The following is a 20,416-nucleotide window of genomic DNA, read 5'->3' as shown; positions in this document are numbered from 1 at the left end:
TCTCCCTCCCACTCTATCTGAAGGAAAAATAGAAAAATGTCTTCGGGTGAGGATAAAAAAAAAATGGTTAAGGTAGTATATTTTATATCTTTTATCACAATTAAAAATAAAATAAAATAAAAACTAAAAAGCATCATCCACAGGTCAGATTGGGCTTTTGTGGCCTTCTCTTCTGCTCCACTCGGGGCCTTACTTTTACTACCTAAACTCATCCTGTGAGGGAAAGAGAAACAAGTTTTCAACAAAATTATCAGTGGTTCGAAGTAGTTTCCGTGGCCCACCTGCTTATGCCAAGTTGTGGGGATTTTCACAGTTACTGTAAATACTGCAGACTGAGTTGCTTTCAGTGCCGAGGAGGAGAACAGGAGCTCTTCCCACTCTTATAGCTGAGAGCTCACAGCTTCTGATAGAAGATCAGGCCTGGCCTCACTCCTACTATTCCCAGTCCCATTTTCTTTTAACATAGTTACCAAAGAGGGGAAGCCTTCCAATCTAATGCCTCCAGTTTGGCATATTCCAAAGAAAGGGATTTGAACGGATTCCCTTTGCCTCATCAGGAAGTGAGAGCGAGATTAGTTCTCAGTGGACACCTGGGCTGTTTCTCCCTCAGTGGATGAGCACACTCTGCACCTTCTGGTCAGGAGTCAGTTTGGGCAGGTCAGAGAATGAGTCACTTGACAAACCAATCTTCAGGCAGTTGACCGCAGAGGATATGAGGTAAGTCTAGTCCTAAGAGCCCAGGCTACCCTTTCTAACAAAGATTAAGACTAATGTAGAATTCCAAGCATATCAGTGCTGCTTGGAAAACGTACACTTTCCAATTTAATCAAAATCCAGTTTTATTAAGGTTCCTTCTACTGGGCAGTATTTCCTTTGGCTTTAATTAAAGAAACAGCTCCCTAAACTAGGATCCTCATTCTGCTAGAGTCAAACTCAATTGCACTGTTGATCCTAGAGTTTGACCAGTTTCAGAGAGCCAGAGCTGGCAGGAGACGATCAAGGAAAACCAACAGCTTTCTCAAGATACAGGCTGGAACATATGTTGCTTCAGCAGCAGCTTTGCTGACCCAGCTTCTTCAAGAACTGGCTTCACTTGGAGGGGTCCGTTTTCAGTGAGGTGAATGAAGAGTTGGCAGTCTGGCTCTCACTTACTGTAATTGAGTCAGACAATTAAATTGCCTCCCAGTTACTGAAAATGTAAACCACATACACCGTATGTAGGTCATAGCATTCCAGCGGTGCGTGTTCGGTATAGTGACTTAATGCCTGGATATGGACAACTCTTTTGAGTCAAAGCAGTGTAGCATGCTAGCTCAGCAGATGCACAGGCACGCAACAAGGGCAACACCAAATGTCTGTATCTTTGGAAGATATCCTAGAATCCACTCTCCAACACATGGATTTATTTAGACAAAACAATGTATCAGCTTATCATTGCACTGCAATTTTTGGATGGCTTTCCTCAAAATCTTAAAACAGAATGTGTTTATTAATGAGTCCCTTCCTTTACACACAACCCCAACACCCTCCATGTTTTCCCCAAACTAAAGTTGTACTCAGAGATAAAAAAACAAAACAAAAACATACTTTTACACGATAGAGTACTGAAAAGGAAACTGACACAGGTTCTAGCCTCAGTGTGTGATGTTAGACTTTGTAGAAAGTGGACTTCGTGACATTATCAGCACTGGGGAAAGGGTGTTGATTGTGCATGTGTGTAACTTTACAGCGTGAATGCAAGTACAATCAGTTGATTATTATTATAACAAAGGTGCTCATAAGAGATGCATGTTATATTATTTTCAGCTCAAGGACCATTTTCACAGCACACAGGATATCTTGTCTCCTAATTCGACTGTGAACAATAGACTGTTACAAGTTTTACTTTAGAAAAAAATTCTTTGATCTGTATTTGGATTTTCTATAGCAAACATTTAATCTTAATGTATCCTTCTCCAACTCTACATGCTTTTTGACATCTGGCTTTATCATCAAGTTCTGTGTGTTTAAAGAATGCAATTTTCTTAGTTTAACAAAAGCAGAACTACCAAGAAATGTGCGTGGGTGTGTGTGCCTGTGAGCCAGGGATGTTTCCTATCAAAGCCTCCTAATGGGGCCTTCTTTCAATCCCTTTCTCCAACTTAGAAAACCATGCTTTTAAAAACTATATTAATTGTTTAGTGACAAAATCCACTGGTGGGCTTGCTTTTGAGTAGCCCCATTTCTATTTGGGGTTTTCTGATTATGAGTTTATCTCCGTCAGCACCAATCTTTCTTCAACAGTCTTGGGAGAGAGAAAGGATGAACCTGGGAGACTGGCTGTTTTTCTGTTGCCAAATTTTATTACTTCCACTTCTTGTGTCACAGAAGGGTATGACATTTCTCAACATTGGAGCAATATGTTCATGCCGGTTCCACCTCTTCGGAGCCATCTGAAAGCAGCCCCCCGAGGCTTCCCTTACTCAGGTGTGCAGCCAAGTGCTCCATGAAAAAGCTGCACATTGAATTCTTTCCAAGTATTTGTTTTGACACAGTGATATAAAAATGCAACAATGATGTGAAAAAGTCATCATTATTTCAAGTCCTATTTTCATTCAAACATTTAATATTTTAATTTCTAATTTAAAGTATGCATTGTGTATGGGATCCGTAGTATTGGAGGCAGGAGGGAGTAACATAGGTAATATATGTATATCCTGCAGTTTAGACTAGTGGACAGATATACACACCGAACATATCAACTCTTAGAATACATCTCGTTGAAACCAAGGTTCATGTTTCTATGGAACCTTGACAAGATTCGATGTTATTCTTGTTATACAGAAGTCTTTGTTGTAGAATTCTCTTATATAAAGCCTTTGTATAGTCACTATAAACAAAGCATAGTCAGAGACAAAATTATTACATACATCATAATCCAGAAAATTAGTTTAAAATGCTTTCATGATGAAGAATTTTAAAAGATGCCCAGATGCCAAATAAATTTGCTCTCCCCACAAATCCCCCAAACACAGATCATCCTATTCCATATATTACCCATAAACACATGACAAATAGCTCTTGTTCACAAGAGCAATGAATATACAAATACTCAATCTTACCCTTAATGAGAAACATGTCACTAAATTAAAGAAAGCTATCCTTTAGTAGAGCATTTACAGAAAAATTTGAATGATAAATAAAATGTTCTTATTTGAAAAGTATGTCAATAATTCTTCCTAACTTAGAAGTGATATAATACTAAAATTAATCCCAATGAAACAGTTTAAGCAAAAATGACAAAATTATAAAATTCATCTGGAATGATCAGATTTACTTCATTCCTCAAGAGCATGTCCAGCTGGCATTATTATAATGAATGGCTATGAAATTCCATCTCATGGGAAAATACATATTACATTATAAGATGACTTCTCGACTGATCAATCTCCATAGGACTCTACTGGGAAGAATTTGTACCCGTATTTCTTTGTCTCCCTCCATAACCATCTTTATCTTTCTTGTGTAAAAGCAAGGAAATTGAAAGTAAGAACACTTGTTTTCTACTATTTAAGGAACACATTATGCAGTCATTTTTATGAGCTGCTAAGGTTTATAGATTGCTAGAAGTCCTGTATATAATTTTAAAATCTTTAATAAAGTATAGCACAGGGATGTGCAAGATAAGTAAGAAAAATTTATTTAAATGAAAGAATGAATGAATACATCTTTTAGTTCTATCCAGGTTGTGTAAATAATTGTTTAATGGGAAAGAAAAGTTAATTAAATGCAAACTACATAGCTGCGTGCTCAGGCTAACCAGGGTGCTTGGTCCATCATAGAGGTGACCTTGAACGATCTTTCTGGTAAAGCTCACATTCTCATGAAGTGAAGAAAAGATAACTCCCAATAAAGACTTTTTGTTTCAATAATTTTTCATGTACATTTATAAAACTTCTCATTTAACAGTGTTTTTTCCCCCTGATATAAACAGTCTGACATTTCAGTTTCTCTCCAAATCCCATCATTGTGATTAAAAAAAAAACTGGGTAAAAGTTTCACCTTTGAATTCATACTTGTTTTATTTGTTGCAATTTACTTGTACTGCATAACTAAACACATGATGCTTGGGTCAACCATTGGCAATCTATGAGCTACTGTAAGTCCTACTTCTTCTTTTCAAATGTTTTATGCTGTGCAGTAGTAAAGTCTGGTCTAGTTTGAAGTGTTAAGACGTTTTGACTTAAAGAGAGCATTTTTTTTCTGGTGTGAATGAATACAGACTTTTTCATTTTGTTCCAGAAAATGAGTAAAAGTCTACTAATGTACTTCCACTTCAGGAAGATTCCAATTTCGTGACCTAGCCAAGAGGGCAATTAAGATTCCAGAGGAGAAAAAAGTTGCTTAATATGTAGAGGCTGGACAATGGATGCCCCAGTTCTGATGCTGGGTTTTGTCATCCATTAACACTTACTTTCTTCAGAGAATTGACATTGTCAAAGTTCCGTTATTTTTCTAAAGGAGGGTATTACTTACCTACCATGCCACGGGGAGGCCAGAGTTCATTGTACAGCTACGAACACGTGAAGCAAGATTTATTACAGTGGTTCCAAAGCTGGTCACATGCATTACCACCAAAACTGTTTTAAAATAAAGATTCCTGGACTCTCTCCACAAAGATTCCAATTCAGGAGTGTTGGGGAGAGACCCAGGTGAATTTATTTATAATAAGCTCCTCAGGTAATTCTCATCTAGCCAGTATGGCACTGGTTCGCTGACAGGTCTTTAAAAATCTCTGATTTGTACAACTGAAATATATATAGCGGGTGTCTGTTTGTGTAACTTTATAAAGGGTGACACAGTAGTAAAATCTGTTCCTTTTGCCTGGCCGGTGTGGCTCAGGGGTTAAGCATCAACCCATGCACCAACAGGACGCCAGTTGGATTCCCAGTCAGGACACATGCCCAGGTTGTGGGCCCAAGCCCCAGTGTGTGTGGGGGGGCATGCAGGAGGCAGCCAATTGATGTTCTCTCTCATTGATGTTTCCATCTCTCTCTCCCTCTCCCTTTCTCTTTCTCTCTAAAATCAATAAAGGAAAAAATTTTTTTAAAAAAATCTGTTCCTTTCTCTGTACTGGAGCAGATGCATTCATGACTGTTGCTGTCACATGTAACACAATGACACTTTTTGTCCAGCATTTACTTTACAAAGATGTGTGACCACTCTCTGCTGCCTGTGGATTTGTGTTCATCTCATATGAGGTGAACTTCTCATCAAGAATTGTACTAAAAAATAATTATAAATCAAATGTAGCTCAGTTGTATTTCTTTTTTTGGTTGTCATTCTCTACAGTACATGTTGCTTCTTTAATACCCAACACATTTATGAGTCTAGTAGTTTAGAGGGCCACATCCCCACGGGGGTCATATGTCAATCTCATAGTTACAGGAAGATAATTTGTATATGTTAAAAGCCATATTCAAGGTTATACTGTAATTTTTAAGTTGGGAAAAATAGTTTTTATAATATAACCTACAGACAATAAAGCTCAACAAGACCTTGTATGGTGGGGATACACAGAAGACAATGGACTCCTTTGGAATCACCCTCCAGAATAACATGTAAAAATTGGCGGGAGCTGTGAAAGCATTCGTGTCCTGTAGGTATCAAAAGAAACCTATTATAAAATATTGGTCCACATTAGTTATGAGATGTCATTGCTCAGTCTGTTCATCTGAAGGCACTGGAAGCTTTAGCATCTTTCAACAGCTGTTCTCTGTGATGCACCTCTTTCCTTCTCCCCATCATTTTCCAACTCCTATAGCTCCTTTCCTTTTTGGCTACTTCCTCCCAGATCCTAATAATATTCTGCTCTGCCCATAGTGAGAAATCCTCAGGATGGTTAAGATTATGACACTGCTGTCCAGAAAGAGTTGGTACTTGAGTTCTTCATATTGACTTTCAAATTAATGAGATTAACTATGCAATTCTCTATTTCCAGTTTCAAAATAGTCACAGATTGCGTGTTGAAGCAATTTACCCTGAAGTTTAATCTATACATTTGTATTAAAAATGAAAAAGAAATCCTTTGGCCCTGGCCAGTTTTGCCCAGTGGTTAGAGCATTGGCCCACAGACCAGAAAGTCTCAGGTTCGGTTCCTGCTAAGGGCACGTACCTCGATTGCAGTTTGTCCCCGGCCCCGGTTGGGGTCAAGTGGGTGGCAGACACTCGATGTGTCTCTCTCACATCGATGTTTCTCTCTCTCTCTCCCTCCCGCTCTATCTGAAGATAAATGCAAAAAAAAAAAAAAAAAGAAAGAAAGAAAAAGAAAAAAAAATCCTTTGAATTATGTGCAATGTCAAACGCCTATATTACATGTGGCATGTGGAAAATGTTAAACCACTGTAAAATAATTGAATTTCATTTGCAAGCATTTTCCTTACCATGGTCATTTGTCAGAAAACTTCTTAAAGTTGGTCAGGGAAATTTAATGTTAAGAAGGAAATGCACACACATATTTCATATTAATTGCGTTTCAGCCACCAAAATCTTCCTCCTTTTTTTCTTTTCCATTTCAGAAGCAAAGTCAAGAGTTTGAATTTACATGTAAAAAAAATAGATAGCATAGCTCCAAGTCTAATTGTTTTCCTTTATGGATTGACTAATTCAAACTATTTTGTCTGTAGCAGAAATTGAGATGAAGAGATATTAAGGAACTGGCTCAAAGACACAAAACAAATAAGCAGCATTTTCAAAACTAGAAGCCAGGCCCCATTTCATTCATCATGAAAGGTGAGATAATATGTGCCAAACACAAAGCTGAGTGGAACACACTCTCTGTCCTCCAGTTGCTTGTCATCTATTTGAGGGCATTGAGTGACTAACAAGGTCACCACAAGAGAGAACATAGAGACAAACATAGATTCCTATAGGATTGAGTAAGAGGGGCAGCTTCTTGGGGGAGGTGCTATCTAATGCGACATCTAAACTCCACAGCGGAAAAGTGTAGGAAGATGTTTCAGGTATAAGGAGTATACTCTCAGGCTCAGAGGCAAGAAAGTGCATGTTGTTCAGAGAATTGTAGGAATTTCTTCACATTGGAGTGCAAGGTGGAGCTATCAGGGAGCAGGGAGAGAGGAGACTGGGTTGGGAAGGGACCTCAAACCCTGTCAAATTTAGAAATTTGGACATTATTCTGAAGTCAATGGTAGAGTCATTGTAGAGGTTTTGGCAGAGGAATAACACTATTCAATTTGCATCTTAGGAGCAATTTTCAGGCTATAGTGTGAATACTGGATTGGAAAAAGGGAGGGAAAGGAGGCTAAGGTCCTGCTTCCTCTATCACCTTACAAAGGATGTTTGTGAGAATTTTAAAAAGGCACACTTTCCTGTTGGAACAAGACTTTCATTATTGTCATTTACTGGAAAATCATGAACACCTATCTGGAAATCTATGTGACATACCACGACACCCTTGTGCATTGCACAGCCTGCCCAATTGGCCCGACCACGCGTTGCATCTAGGAGACTTTGTACCACACTTAAAAATCTCCAGTCCACTTTTATAAAAACTATTTTATGTACTCTTTCTAATAAACCTGTGAGGTACTTAGAAACAGTCGTATTTTAGCCTCATTCTAATTGTTAAAAATTGAGTTAGGAGAAGCGTGGGTAATTATTTATAATTTTCTTTATCTCTCAAATCTTCATCAAGGGAAAAAAAGCAAACTCTTAAAACTTATGTTCCCTTTCTAGGGCCTTGTGCTGCTATCTCCTTTTCTTAACTATCCCCCAAAAGAAAGAATATAGAATAGTGGAATTGAAATCCTTGTGGTTGCTCAAAAATTATACACAAGTACTATTGTAAATTATAATTGTGTGGGCGGGAAACTCTGGGTCAGGAAAGCAGTGCTGTATTTACTCACATTGAAACTTTGATTAGGTCGAATACAGCATTTCCAAGCTGATTTGGAGCAAGGACCATACATACCGTGAAAACATTCCTCAGAATACCCAATCAGTGTTGTCATTGTTTCCAGATGACAGACAGGAGAATGCCTTGCCATGAACAATGTTTAAAACATAAAGATCAAGATCAAGGCAACGTATACACTGATTTTAGTGCATTTAGTGGTTTATGGGTTCACCTCTTCCACTAAAATGGGAGAGTCTCAAAAACAAGAGCTATTTAGTTGTTAAAATATTTTTACTTAGAAAGACATGGTGAACTTAAATTATTTTCCCATAAAATAATTACTCAGTAACATTCTTGCTATTTCAAAAGAGAAATAACCATAGGTTTGTAACAGCCTAACGAGCAGATTTCTCTGAGTTATGGTAATTGAACATTCAGCTGTAAACTTTACACCATAATTTAAAACAGATTGAAAGATACTATAACTTTCCGTAGATAGTCATTTAATTATTTCCACAAAAATACCATTCTTCTTAGATTTCAAATGCTTTAAATTTTGAAATACACCATCATTTCGTAATAAAATGTTTAGAGAAAAGAAATTTCAAAATTGTTGCTGTCTGGGGTAAAAGGACAGGACATTTTTTTAGAGCTGAGTTGTAATGGTTAGACTTCTTTAGATTACAAGTGAATGAAAATCCAAACCAAATTGGTTTGAACCAAAATAGAATTTATTGCCTCACCTAACCCAAAAGTTCAGGAATAAATCTAGCTTTGGTCAGAGCTTGACCAGACTCAGTGATATCATCAGGACATGGGTTTTCTCTGTAACTCTTGGCTCTGCCTTGTACTTATTGTAGAAAATTATTGTTCGAACCACAGACGAGGTTGCCTTCATGGTTGTAAGTTGGCTGCCACTGCTTAGGTGCTTCACACGTTCAGGTTCAGACCATGTAGGCAAGAGAATCTCTTTTTCTCAGAGTTGAGATAAAAAACCCAGAATGAAGTCTCAGAAGCTATGATGGGCCTCCATGGATTCTATGCTATCCCTGAAAATCACTATAACCAGGAGGAGGAAGGCACCCTCTCTTTCTCCTATGGGTCCAGGCTGAGACTGAACACACAGTTGCAAAGGGTTGGGGGAGATTTGGTTTTACCTAAAGCGCATTATATAACAATTGCAAAGGGTGGTTCTCCCAGAGCAGAGTGGAGGTGCCATTATTGCTTTCCATTGATGTTCTCTCTGGGTAAGTTTTAAGCTACATGAAAGTAAGGACCTTATCAACCATAAAACTCCTAGAAAACAACATAGTAAAATCTCTGACATTTCTCTTAGCAATATTTTTCTCTGATAAATCTCTTCAGGCAAGGGAAGCAAAAGGAAAAATAAACAACTGGGACTACCTTAAACTAAAATGTTTTTGCACAGCAAAAGAATCCATTAACAAAATGAAAAGACAGCCCGCTGAATGGAAGAAGATATTTCCCAACGGCACACCTGATAGGGGGTTAATATCGAAAATTTATAAAGAAATCCTACAACTCAACACACACACACATACAAATCCCCCAAAACAATCCAATTTAAAAATGGGCAGAGAACTGGAATTTACACTTTTGCAAAGAGGACATACAAGAGGCCAACAGACATTTTGGAACTGCCTTATGACCCAGCGATTCCACTTCTGGTTATATATTTAAAGAAACCAAAACATTAATTCAAAAGAATATATACACCCCCATGTTCATTGCAATATCATTTACAGTAGCTAAGATATGGGAGCATCCTAAGTACCCAACAATAGATGAGTGGATAAAAAAGGGGTCATACATATATACCATGAAATATTACAAGGCCAAAAGAAAGAATGAAATGTTATCATTTGTGACAACAAGGATGGACCTAGTGGATATTATGCTAAATGAAATAAGTCAGATCGAAAAAGACAAATACCATATGATTTCAGTTATACATGGAATCTAAAGAACAAAATAAACAACAAAAAAATAAAAACAGACTCATAGTTACAGAGAACAGACTAATAGTTGCCAGAGAGGAGGAGGGTTGGGGGACTAGGTGAAAAAGGTGGAGGGATTAAGAAGTACAAATTGGTCCCAGAGAGGTGGAAGTGGGGTATAGACTGACAATCCCCAGAACAGGGGGTGGTGGGGGAGAGATAAACCACAGAACATATATGCATGTATGCATGACCAATGGACATGGACAACAAAGTTGTGGACAGGGCAGGGAGGGAGGGGGAAGGGGGAATCAGTGGGGGAAAAAGGAGAAACAACTGTAACAAAAATAAATTAATTAATTAAAAAAACACACACAAAAAATAAATAAAATAAAATCAATAAAGAAAAAAAGAAACAAGAATGCTATCCTAAATATTCTCCTACATTATATTTTGTGAGTGATTCTGGTTTGTTTTCTTAAGATAAAGCCTTAAAAATAAAAAAAATAAAATAACTACAGGGATGTAAGATACAGTATAGGAAATATAGTCAATTATATTGTAATAACTATGTAGGGTGTCAGGTGGGTACTAGAAATATCAGTGGTACCACTTTGTACAATATATGATTGTCTAACCACTATGCTGTACACCTGAAACTAATATAAAATAATATTGAATATAAACTATAATTGAAAAATAAAATTTAAATTTAAAAAAAAGTAAGGACCTTATCAGTTTTGTTCATTATATCAACAGCACATGGTACAATGTCTGGTCTAACCAGAATTCAATACATATTTTCTGATTGGATGAAGATAATAATGGCATGTTTTCGTTTCCACTCAATGTATAAAGATGGGTATAGTAAGAATTCCATTAGTCTGTAGAATTTCACATTCTTGATGTCTCCTCTTTTTTGAAACTCAACCTTCCTGGGCTTTGATGGTTCTGTCTCATGAGGGTCTGCTCCTGACAGCTGTGCATCACCCAAGCATCTCCATTGGTAGTTCCCATCTTGCCATTGCCATTGTGGAAGTCTAGATCTTTATTATCCGTTACCTATAAAAGGTAATAGTCTCCTAATTAGTTTTTCTACCACTAATCCCTCTCTTCTCTTCATCTACATTGCTTTTAGAATAATTTGCTTAAAGAGCAGTTTGAATGGTCTCTTACCTGTAGTCATTTCTTTATTTGTTAAAAAAAAATGTTATTGATTTTTAGAAAGAGAAGAATGGAGAGGGAGAGAGAGATAGAACCATCAATTGGCTGCCTCCTGCACACAACCCAGGCATGGGCCCTGACTGGGAATTCAACTGGCAACTTTTTGGTGCATGGGACTAGAAGCTCAACCACTGAGCCACACCAGCAGGGCTACAGTTATTCCTTATTGCCCAAAGTGAAGTCAAAATTCCTTAGTGCTCAAGAATGATATCTAACCTATTATTTACTTTTCTCTCCTGTTTGTTCTCCAAAACATAATAAATGTCTTAAGAGGAACAATTTGTTTAATTTGTTGTCTTGTTTTATTTTATAAGTTACTTGTTTTGCTAAAGCCTCTATTGATGGTTTTGTACATAAATAAGAGTTAACGAATAAATAAAATAAAATACTTATACCACAGTAAATGTACAATGTTATTTCTGGAATTTCATCTTTTTTGGAGGTAATAAATAGCAAAGATATATCTAGTGAAGATAAGTTTCCCTTTTCTGTACTTCATTGCAGCTGAGTCTGGAAAAAATCCAAGTTCTATTTCTTTGTAACTTTCAGGCAGAGTTCTCTAAACTGGCTTACCAATGCATAATTATTTGTACAAAGGGAAGAAGGAAGTATTTCCATTTTGGTTTTGAAGGGGATTTCTTCTGTTATAGCATCCTATCACACATATAGAAAAATTGCCTGGTACCTTTATTTTTCAATCATAGCTTATGTTCAGTATTATTTGGTATTAGTTTCAGATGTACAACATAGTGGTTAGACAATCACATACTTTACAGAGTGTGCCCCCCCCCATTTCAAGTACCTGACTAGCCCCATACATAGTTATTATGATATTATTGACTATAATCCCTATGCCATAATTTACATATCTGTACCTATTCTATAACTACTAATTGAACTTATTAATCCCTTTATCTTTTCACCCAGCCCCCCTATCCTCAGTCAACTATCAGTCTGTTCTCTGTATCTATGAGTCTGATGTCTGATATTTTTACAGAAATCATTCCTGGGTAATTCACAGAAAATAACAAACAAACATAGTTAAACATAAATTACTCATCCTGAGTAATTATGATAGAAATTCAAATCAAGACGACAAATTAGTATTTTTCCATCCATCAGATTGGCTAAGACTAAAAGTTTGTTACTGGCCAGTCCAAGGAAGACGTGGAAAAGCGAGAATGCTCATCAGCCTGTGGGAGAATGGCAGTCTAGCAGTAGCCATCCACATTTAAAATGCATACTCCTTTAACTCATCTGTTTCAACGTTAGTAATTTATTCCACGTATTTCTGAGACAATTGCACACAAAAATATATGTAAAGGGGTGTTCATTTCATCATTACTTGTGATTATCAGTTAAAAAGAACTGGAAACAATGGTCTGGCCTATCAGATGGGTGCTGGAAACTGATTATTGTTAGGCCATGCAGTAGACCACAATATATAGAGTCAATTTTAAAAGAATAAAATAGGTGTATGTGTGTGAAGGTGGTAATCTGGGTAAATGTAGAAACATCTCCAAAAAATAGTAAGTGAAATAAAACAATATGAAAATGGTACATAAAATATGATCCATCTGTTAAAAATGAACAACTTTAGTAGGAACCTTAGAGAATAAGAGATGGGAATGGGGCCAGTGGGTAAGGCAAGAGACTTTTGTATCTTTTTATTTAAATTTTCACCATACAAATCTAGATTGTTAAAAGAAAACAACATACATACAAATGTCAAAAAACAAAGTTCTTTAGTTTTGTACACAGTTCATATTTTCACATTTATTTATTTGTTCAATAGCCATTTAATGCATGTTATTTATTATGTCTAAATACCATGCAAGTTTCTTATTTTCTTACTCAAAAGGTGTACACATTCTTGGTACTCAAAAGTCTTGCACATATGTCCCTGCCTACAAATACAAGGTATTTTGCTTTTCATAATCATGTTAAAACACTATCTCAATTGGCCCCATGTCCATGTACTTACTACCTGTTAGGATATTTCTACTCACATGTACAAAAAGCATACTACAGTAATTGGCCTATTTCAGCTTTGCACCCGCCTTGTGACTTCCCTTTGGTTTGGGTCATCAATCAATTGTTGTTCATGCTAATTCACACCACAACAACCCCCAGTCTGGGGTGGGGTGAAGTAGGAAACGTTATTCAGTGATACAGCATGACTGTGAAAAGCACTGCTGGGGAACATCTCAATGGTGATGCGCCCTGACTGGGAAATCCTCTTTGCCATGGTCTGCTCCGCTCTGCCCGTCAGCTCAGCTCTTGTCTGGATTCTCTGTGCCCCACATCTTCAGAGTTTCAGCTCCAAAAGAGGAAACACAGACTTCAGTCTTTGGTGTAAAGTGTGATCCTAGAGCCAGAGGGGAGTTGGCTTATATGCACGGAAATCCCTACCCCTAGTTCCTGATGAGACTGTCCTCATGCAAATGAGAATGACAAATTCTTGCATTTTAGTCCAAAAGGCACTGTTCTGATTGGTCTCAATAGAGCTGCTCTGACTGGTCAGAGCTGCACAGCTCTGGATAGTGAAAGTCTCACTCCTATTGGTTGAAATGGGACTCCAGGAACTCCTTTATAAGGGCGGCTCAGATGGCAGAACCACAGTGCAAGCAGGCAGTTCAGTGCAGAGGCCTCTGTACAGAAGTGGCTGCCAGGCTCTTCTTTTCTTTATTTGAGCCTAGTTAGCTACCTGGAGCCCTTATTAGTAGATCTCTTCTTCTCCAGCCCTCCACCCTTCAGGGTTCACAAGATGAAGGGGCACTTTGATTTTCCTGAAACGTAAAAATAATTGGAAACATATTTTTGAGCATAGTTTAGCTCTGTAAACAATAACAACAGCCTGAGAAAGTAGAGCAGTGCTGCCCTCTGACTGATGACACTAATATTGGTTGTGCTTTGCCTGATGGATACAGGAGGAAATTTCTTGTCATGCTCGGACAAGCTGAAGAGAAAATTCACCCATCTGCATAGGACTTAGCTTTGAGAGTCAAACTCCACCCTGGTAGTGTAAACTCAACTATGCCATCATGGGATCTCATCATACCTTCCATTATTCATTAAGGGAGCACTAGATAGCGTTGTCATTTGTGGTCCAACATAAACTTTAATAGGGTAGATCTGCCAAAACTTTAAAAAAATAATGCACTCTTTTCTTTAATAAATATGTCCTCAAGATGATGCTTATATAATACTGACTGAAAGAGAGATGTATGCTTTATTTCTTAAAAGAACAAAATACTTAAAGTATGAATCAGAAGCTAATTTAGTCAAGCAAGAAATTGAAATTCTCCTTACTCAGTGTTCAATGTGTTTTTGCCAGAATGGAGGAGCCAGTGGCATGGAGCCCGGGCCATAGGCTAATGATGGCTCCTGTAAACACATGCACAATGGACGCTGTGAGCACTGTGTCCTTTAACAAAATGGTACTAAAGAAAGTTTAAATAATAATTCACATGCTTATATATTAATATCACTAGGTAACCAGAAAGCATCAGAGAATTGCCTTTTATGTTAATGGCTCTCTTGAATAGTAACTTCCCATAATTTCCCCCATTTCCTGACTTGAAGTATGTCTGTTGCTCATGTATTCCTTCACACTGGCAGGGATAGACTGGTGTGGATGGCTAATACAGGTTCCCAAGTTTTATGGACCAACCATGCATGTCAGTAATACATGGTCTAATGAAAAACAACAATCTCATCTGTGTAAACTCCACATGCTGTGCTGTAGAATTTTGAATATTTCATCTTCTGATGCTTGATTCACAGATATTAAAGACTATTAATCATTTCCCATGCCTTTTGCCATTTCGTAGTTAAGAATGCAGGTGTTTTTAATCTATACTGGATGTAGCCTGCTTCTGCAGAGTGGTTTATATTAAAGTTTCCTATAAGGGTACCATTTAAATACTCTGTTCTATTTCACCCTAAATACATTTCTATTTTTTGTTATATCATGTGTATTAATTTTGTGCTCAGAAAAATGGTGCTTAACCCCCCCCCAAAAAAAAGGAATTATAGAAAATATTAACTTCTTTTATTTTGCAGAAAAATCTGTAGACCATATAGCCTCTAAATGCTGTAGTCTGCAGAGCACTGTGTACTCTATGGCAGGTCTCCACTCTTATGCCATTAAGGAAGGAGCTAGGATTTTTTTTTTTTTTTTTGTGCTTTGCCACTTATTTTTGCATAGAAAGTACCTGAAGCTGATTTCACCTTCCTCCAATTTTAAAGGTCTAGGTTGCAAATTCCAAACATAGAGTAAACCAATATTTTATATACATAGAATGTTCTTTGAACTTGGTCTTCATTAGTCAGTGAAAGATTTAACAGTTCTAAATATATCATCATATTCCCCTTGAACCACTAGAATTTCCACTTGAGGAAAATAGGACATATGGCATGAAATATATTTAAATGTGACTTCCACAGTGATGTGAAGAAAAATAATTGGAAAGAATGCTATATTCAATCCCTTATAGGTACTTTGCTTCCTTGGTTGTGAAGCATGTTATTCTAAATAAAAGTATCCAAAAATATGAAGGAATAATATCATTGATGCCAACTATTACAAGATATATAAATACTTGAGTAAATCCTTGTGAGGAGGAAAAACGCTTTCAAATCATCAGCCTTTCGGAACAGGAGTGTTGATTCTGGCGCCGAGTGTAAACCACCTACGTATCGTTTTTCATGAGCTACCAAAAGACGAAACCAAAAGGCAAAAATGTATACCAAAATTCCTTGTTGAGAAGATGGAAATAAAAGAGAAGGAATCAAAAAATGATGGAAATATTGTCTGCATATTTAATAATTCTAGACTATGCCAACCAAGAAGTGAGAATTATAAATACAGGGTCATATTGGTTTCTTGTATTTCATTTATTATCTACTTTGAAAAACACGAGGCAGCCTAGCCTCCTTTTTATCCATGTGATTGACAATGTGGATTTGCCTAAGGCCAGCTCTGGTGAAATAAGTTTTTTTTAATCTGAAGACTTTGTTCCTCTGAACCATATAACTAGAGAGAGAAAGAAAAAGATTGGTGACAAATCTCACTGTTTTTGTTCTTGAATATATATCTCTTTAACTCCAAGACCATATTCTAAACAGAATACAATATTGTTACTAGGTTAATGCAGATGACAAACTTTGATCTTTTAAATAAAACAGGAGGAAGATTTTTTTTTTTTATCCTAAGATATTGTATTTGATGGACTTAGGTGAATTTCACTATTTGTTTCTAAGAAATATTGATCTCATTCCTTGTGGAAATTTTATGAGTACTTCAAACTAATGAAATTTTTAGGTAGCATCCATTCAATTTTCATATGAAGTTTATAGATTCTGCCTTTGTAAGGAATTCTCATCAATTTCTAGAACAGTGTTTTTTCATACGGGTTTAAAACTAAGAAAATTATGGTAAATCGATCAACAGAAATGTTATGCAGTTATTTAAAAGTATGTTTTAAAAGAATTTTTAATATTATGAAATGATACTTTTTTCAATAAATGTTTTTGTCAAATAAAAGGGAGAAAAAATCATTTTAAATATAGTATAAATTTCATAAAATATATAAAAAATAGACAAAAATATTTTAAAATATAATGTTGGTTAGTTGCTATTCATATGGAACTATGATGAATTTCTTTCATCTTTTTATCCATGTATCTTCAAATCTTCTCATTTTCCTCCATTATGTTTTTTGTCTATTGCACACTTATTTGACTCTTTCTCTAGAAAGAAGCATGCCCTAGATTTCTTTTCTCCCTCAATCATGTCAAATTCAACTACTTTTCCCCAAGAACTTCCTTTTCTGAATATCTACTATATCTGTTCCTTCCATCTCCATCCTTGCTCTCACTGTCTTATATCAGGTTCTCGATACCTCATCTGGCCTGGGCAGCAGCCTCCTACCTTTTCTTCCTATCTCTAGTCTTGCCTCCTTTAGAACCGTTCTCCATAACATAATGTAAGAAATCTAATTTAAGTAAAGATTGTACCATATGACTCTCCTAAGGTGTTTCCTGTTGCCTACAGAGTCAATCAAGTTCCTTTGTTCAGCAAAAAATGAGAGGAAGGGAGAGGGAGAGAAGAAACATCAATGAGAGAGAACATTGATTGGCTGCTTACTGCATGCCCCCCAGTGGGGATTGGGCCCTCAACCTGGGCATGTGCCCTGACTGGGAATCGAACCTGCACCTCTTGGTGCATGGGGTCGATGCTCTACCACTCAGCCACACTGGCGAGGCAAAATGATCCCTGCATAACCTAGCTCTGACCTCCCTCCTCAGCCTCATCTTCTTTCTCCCGTCTTATTTCACTGTCTATAAAATGTATACATTATGCATTTTCATATTTTAAGATTTTGCTCAGGCTGGTTCTCCTGCCTAATATGCTCTGGATCAAGCTACCCTACTATAATTTACAAGTAGGGTAGCTTCCCTTTCTGGGCACCTTCTTCTCATTGGGACTAAATTGACTAAGTATCTCTCCTATAGCCCCTGGTGCTTCTCAGTTAGGTTGTACTATATAATACTAAACTAATTTACATAGGGATTTATTTCTTCCAATAGACTACAAGCTTTTGGAGAGCAGAGGCTGTAAGTAATTCATAATTCATTCACCCCAGAGCTTAGCATGGCTCTGGAATATAGCAGGCACTCAATGAATGTCTGAGGAATCAAACTGAACTTATAGTCACCTAAAATAAGTTTAGTCAGTGTCTTTCTCTAGAAAAGTAACGCTCAAGTATATTAAGAACAAGTCAAAGAGATGTTGAATACTGCAATTGGGTAGTCATTACTGAAATCTCAATAAAGTAGTTACTCTGTTAATGTTTTTGACTCTTATTCTATCCTAGAGAATTGTATACTGAAGTTCTTTAGAGATCTGGGGGCAAATGAGGTGTGTTCTTATTTAAAGCTGCAGAGTAAAACATAGGCAACAGTCTTTGACAATTAAAATAGGCACAAGGTCAAACACTGTCTCAGTTCTTTGTAGTTTCTGTGGCTTGGAAACTTTTAGAGGCATCATGTTTTCCCTAGCCATTACCTAAGAGGACATACCTACGGTTTGGAAGTCACCAGAGAATATCTATTCCTGAGACATTTCCAGTACTTTGTGGTTCTGGTCAAGATGGTCAAGAGCACTGTGCCGTGTATCCTCTTGGTCTAGTCCCAGGCTCAGCAAGAGAAGATCCTAGGGATCCAGGTTCAAATACCGATTAACCACAGGCTGTGGGAAAACACATAAATGCTTGGCTTTCAGTTTTCGTCTCTGTGACGTGTCAGCATCAATTGTGCTCCACAGAGAAGAGGTCAGCTGTCTCATAAGGCATGGACAGACTGTTCCCCTCACTGCCCACCGTGGACTCAGACATGACCTGGCAGAGGCACAGATCAAAAATCTCTACCTTTTAGCATGTTTTCATTGGTTTTCTAAGATGCTTGTCAGAAATTAGAATCGTCATTCTGTTTTATTTTCAAGAATGACTAATATTTCAGGCAAAGATTCCAGTTCAGTTTCATCTAGCCCCTTCTCTCTACACTATAAAAGTTATCAAGACCTGTAACTTTGCTTCTTTCTGAAGAACAATTTTACAGCTTCTTTTTCCTTTCCTCGTAAGCCTAAGATAAGATGCCTATTGCGCACACATATTATTTAAATATACAATTGCATTTAATATTAACGATTGGAGACTTGCCTTTGAAAGGTAGTGAAAGCATTTGGATATTATTCAAAGAATTAGGTTAAACACAATAATTTTCTCTTGGTCCCAAACCGTATTACTTCATGATCAAACATTATTTTTCAGAAATAATAATCTAATAAAATTTGTTTATATTCTTTAACTTGCCACAATGTTATCTAGAATTAAGAAAATCAAATAAAATGTTCACTACATTTTAAAGTAAGCATTTTAATGGCAGGTGAAATTGCAATATAAGGAAATATTGCCAACGACTGTCTGTGTGAGGAAAATACTAAAACAGAAAATATTAAATAGTTATAGTTAACCATGCCTATTTTGTGGAGATAAACATGACAAATGAAGACATTTATTTTACATAATATAATCCACTCCACTGGGTCTGTCGTATATTGGGAGCTTCAACAAGCACAGAGTGTAACTAGATAGGTAATAAGCACAACAGTGAGCTATGCTGGTCATACTTTGCCAGTTGGAGAGTGTATCAACTATCAAAATATTCCTAATTATAGAAATTCGCAGAACTTTTAGAGGAGAAGACATATTACAAAATGAAATTGGTAGCCAAATGTATTTAAAATTATGTACCTTAGCCCCTGAGAATTTTAGAAAAGTAGAAAGCTAGTTTATTATTAAATCATTTCAAAGAATCAGCTTACTCAAAGCAGTGGCAATGGAAAGCCACTTAGAGAAATGAGTTTTTGTCCTAAAAACTGAAACACCCTAAGCATAGAGGCATAAATTGTGTCGTGTTAAGAGGCTTGAAGAACTCAGGTTAAGTTTACAGGGGTGCTATACCTCTGACTTGCTAGAGGTCTATCAACTCCCCTCCCTATTTTGAATATGAGTTGTAGGGTTTCTATACAGTGGGGTGGTTGTGCTCTTGCTGGAGGAAAGATTTGGGACTAGAAGGATAGAGGAGGTGATGGCCTGCATTATACAGTAAATAACAGGAGGAAAGATCAGAAAAGAGATAATATAGTACCTTTCATCAGGGATTGGCAATCTTCTCTGTAAAGGGCCAGATAGTAAGATTTCTGACTTTGCGGGCCATTCTGGTCTTTGTTGTGACTACTCAACTCTGCTCTTGCTACAAGAAAGCAGACAGACAATATATAAGTGAGTAAACATGACTATATTCTAATATGACTTTATTTATGGACCCTGAAATTTAATTTTCATATAATTTTCCTGTGTCATAAAATATTCTTCTGACATGCTTTCAACTATTTAAAAACCTAAAACCATTCTTAGCTTTTGGACCATACAAAAACAGGCAACAGGTAAAATCTGGCCTTTATCCAAGTTGCCAACCCCTGACTTCCATGGATGGATGGCTTTTCGTCTGGATGCAAAGGCTGGGAACTGGAGCTGTGGGCTGGACGCATCCATCGGCCACATCGCAGTGCCTGTGGTGACTGCAGCAGAGCTGACCACCCCAGTTCTGTTCTGACTAGCGCCCAAGGATACTGTGGGTACAAGGTAGTGGCAAGCAGTGAAAAATCAACTCTTTTGAACTAGGAAAGCTGGGTTTTTAAGTGTCCGTAGTTAATGTCTGTCTTCTTCAAAAGCCTGGGAACTCAGAGAAAGCAAGGGCTGCATCAATCCTA

General features: G+C 37.1%; 1 pseudogene; it reads right to left on the bottom strand.

The window, feature by feature from the left end:
* The window catches only part of LOC118620700, a 29,723-nt pseudogene extending 9,516 nt beyond the window's left edge, over positions 1-20,207 (bottom strand).
* Positions 20,208-20,416: the final 209 nt, after the last annotated feature.

This window comes from Molossus molossus, unplaced genomic scaffold (genome assembly GCF_014108415.1).
Source record: "Molossus molossus isolate mMolMol1 unplaced genomic scaffold, mMolMol1.p scaffold_m16_p_8, whole genome shotgun sequence".
Taxonomy (NCBI): Eukaryota; Metazoa; Chordata; class Mammalia; order Chiroptera; family Molossidae; genus Molossus; species Molossus molossus.
The sequence above is the reverse complement of the archived record's forward strand: the minus strand, read 5'-3'. Positions and strand labels throughout refer to the sequence as shown.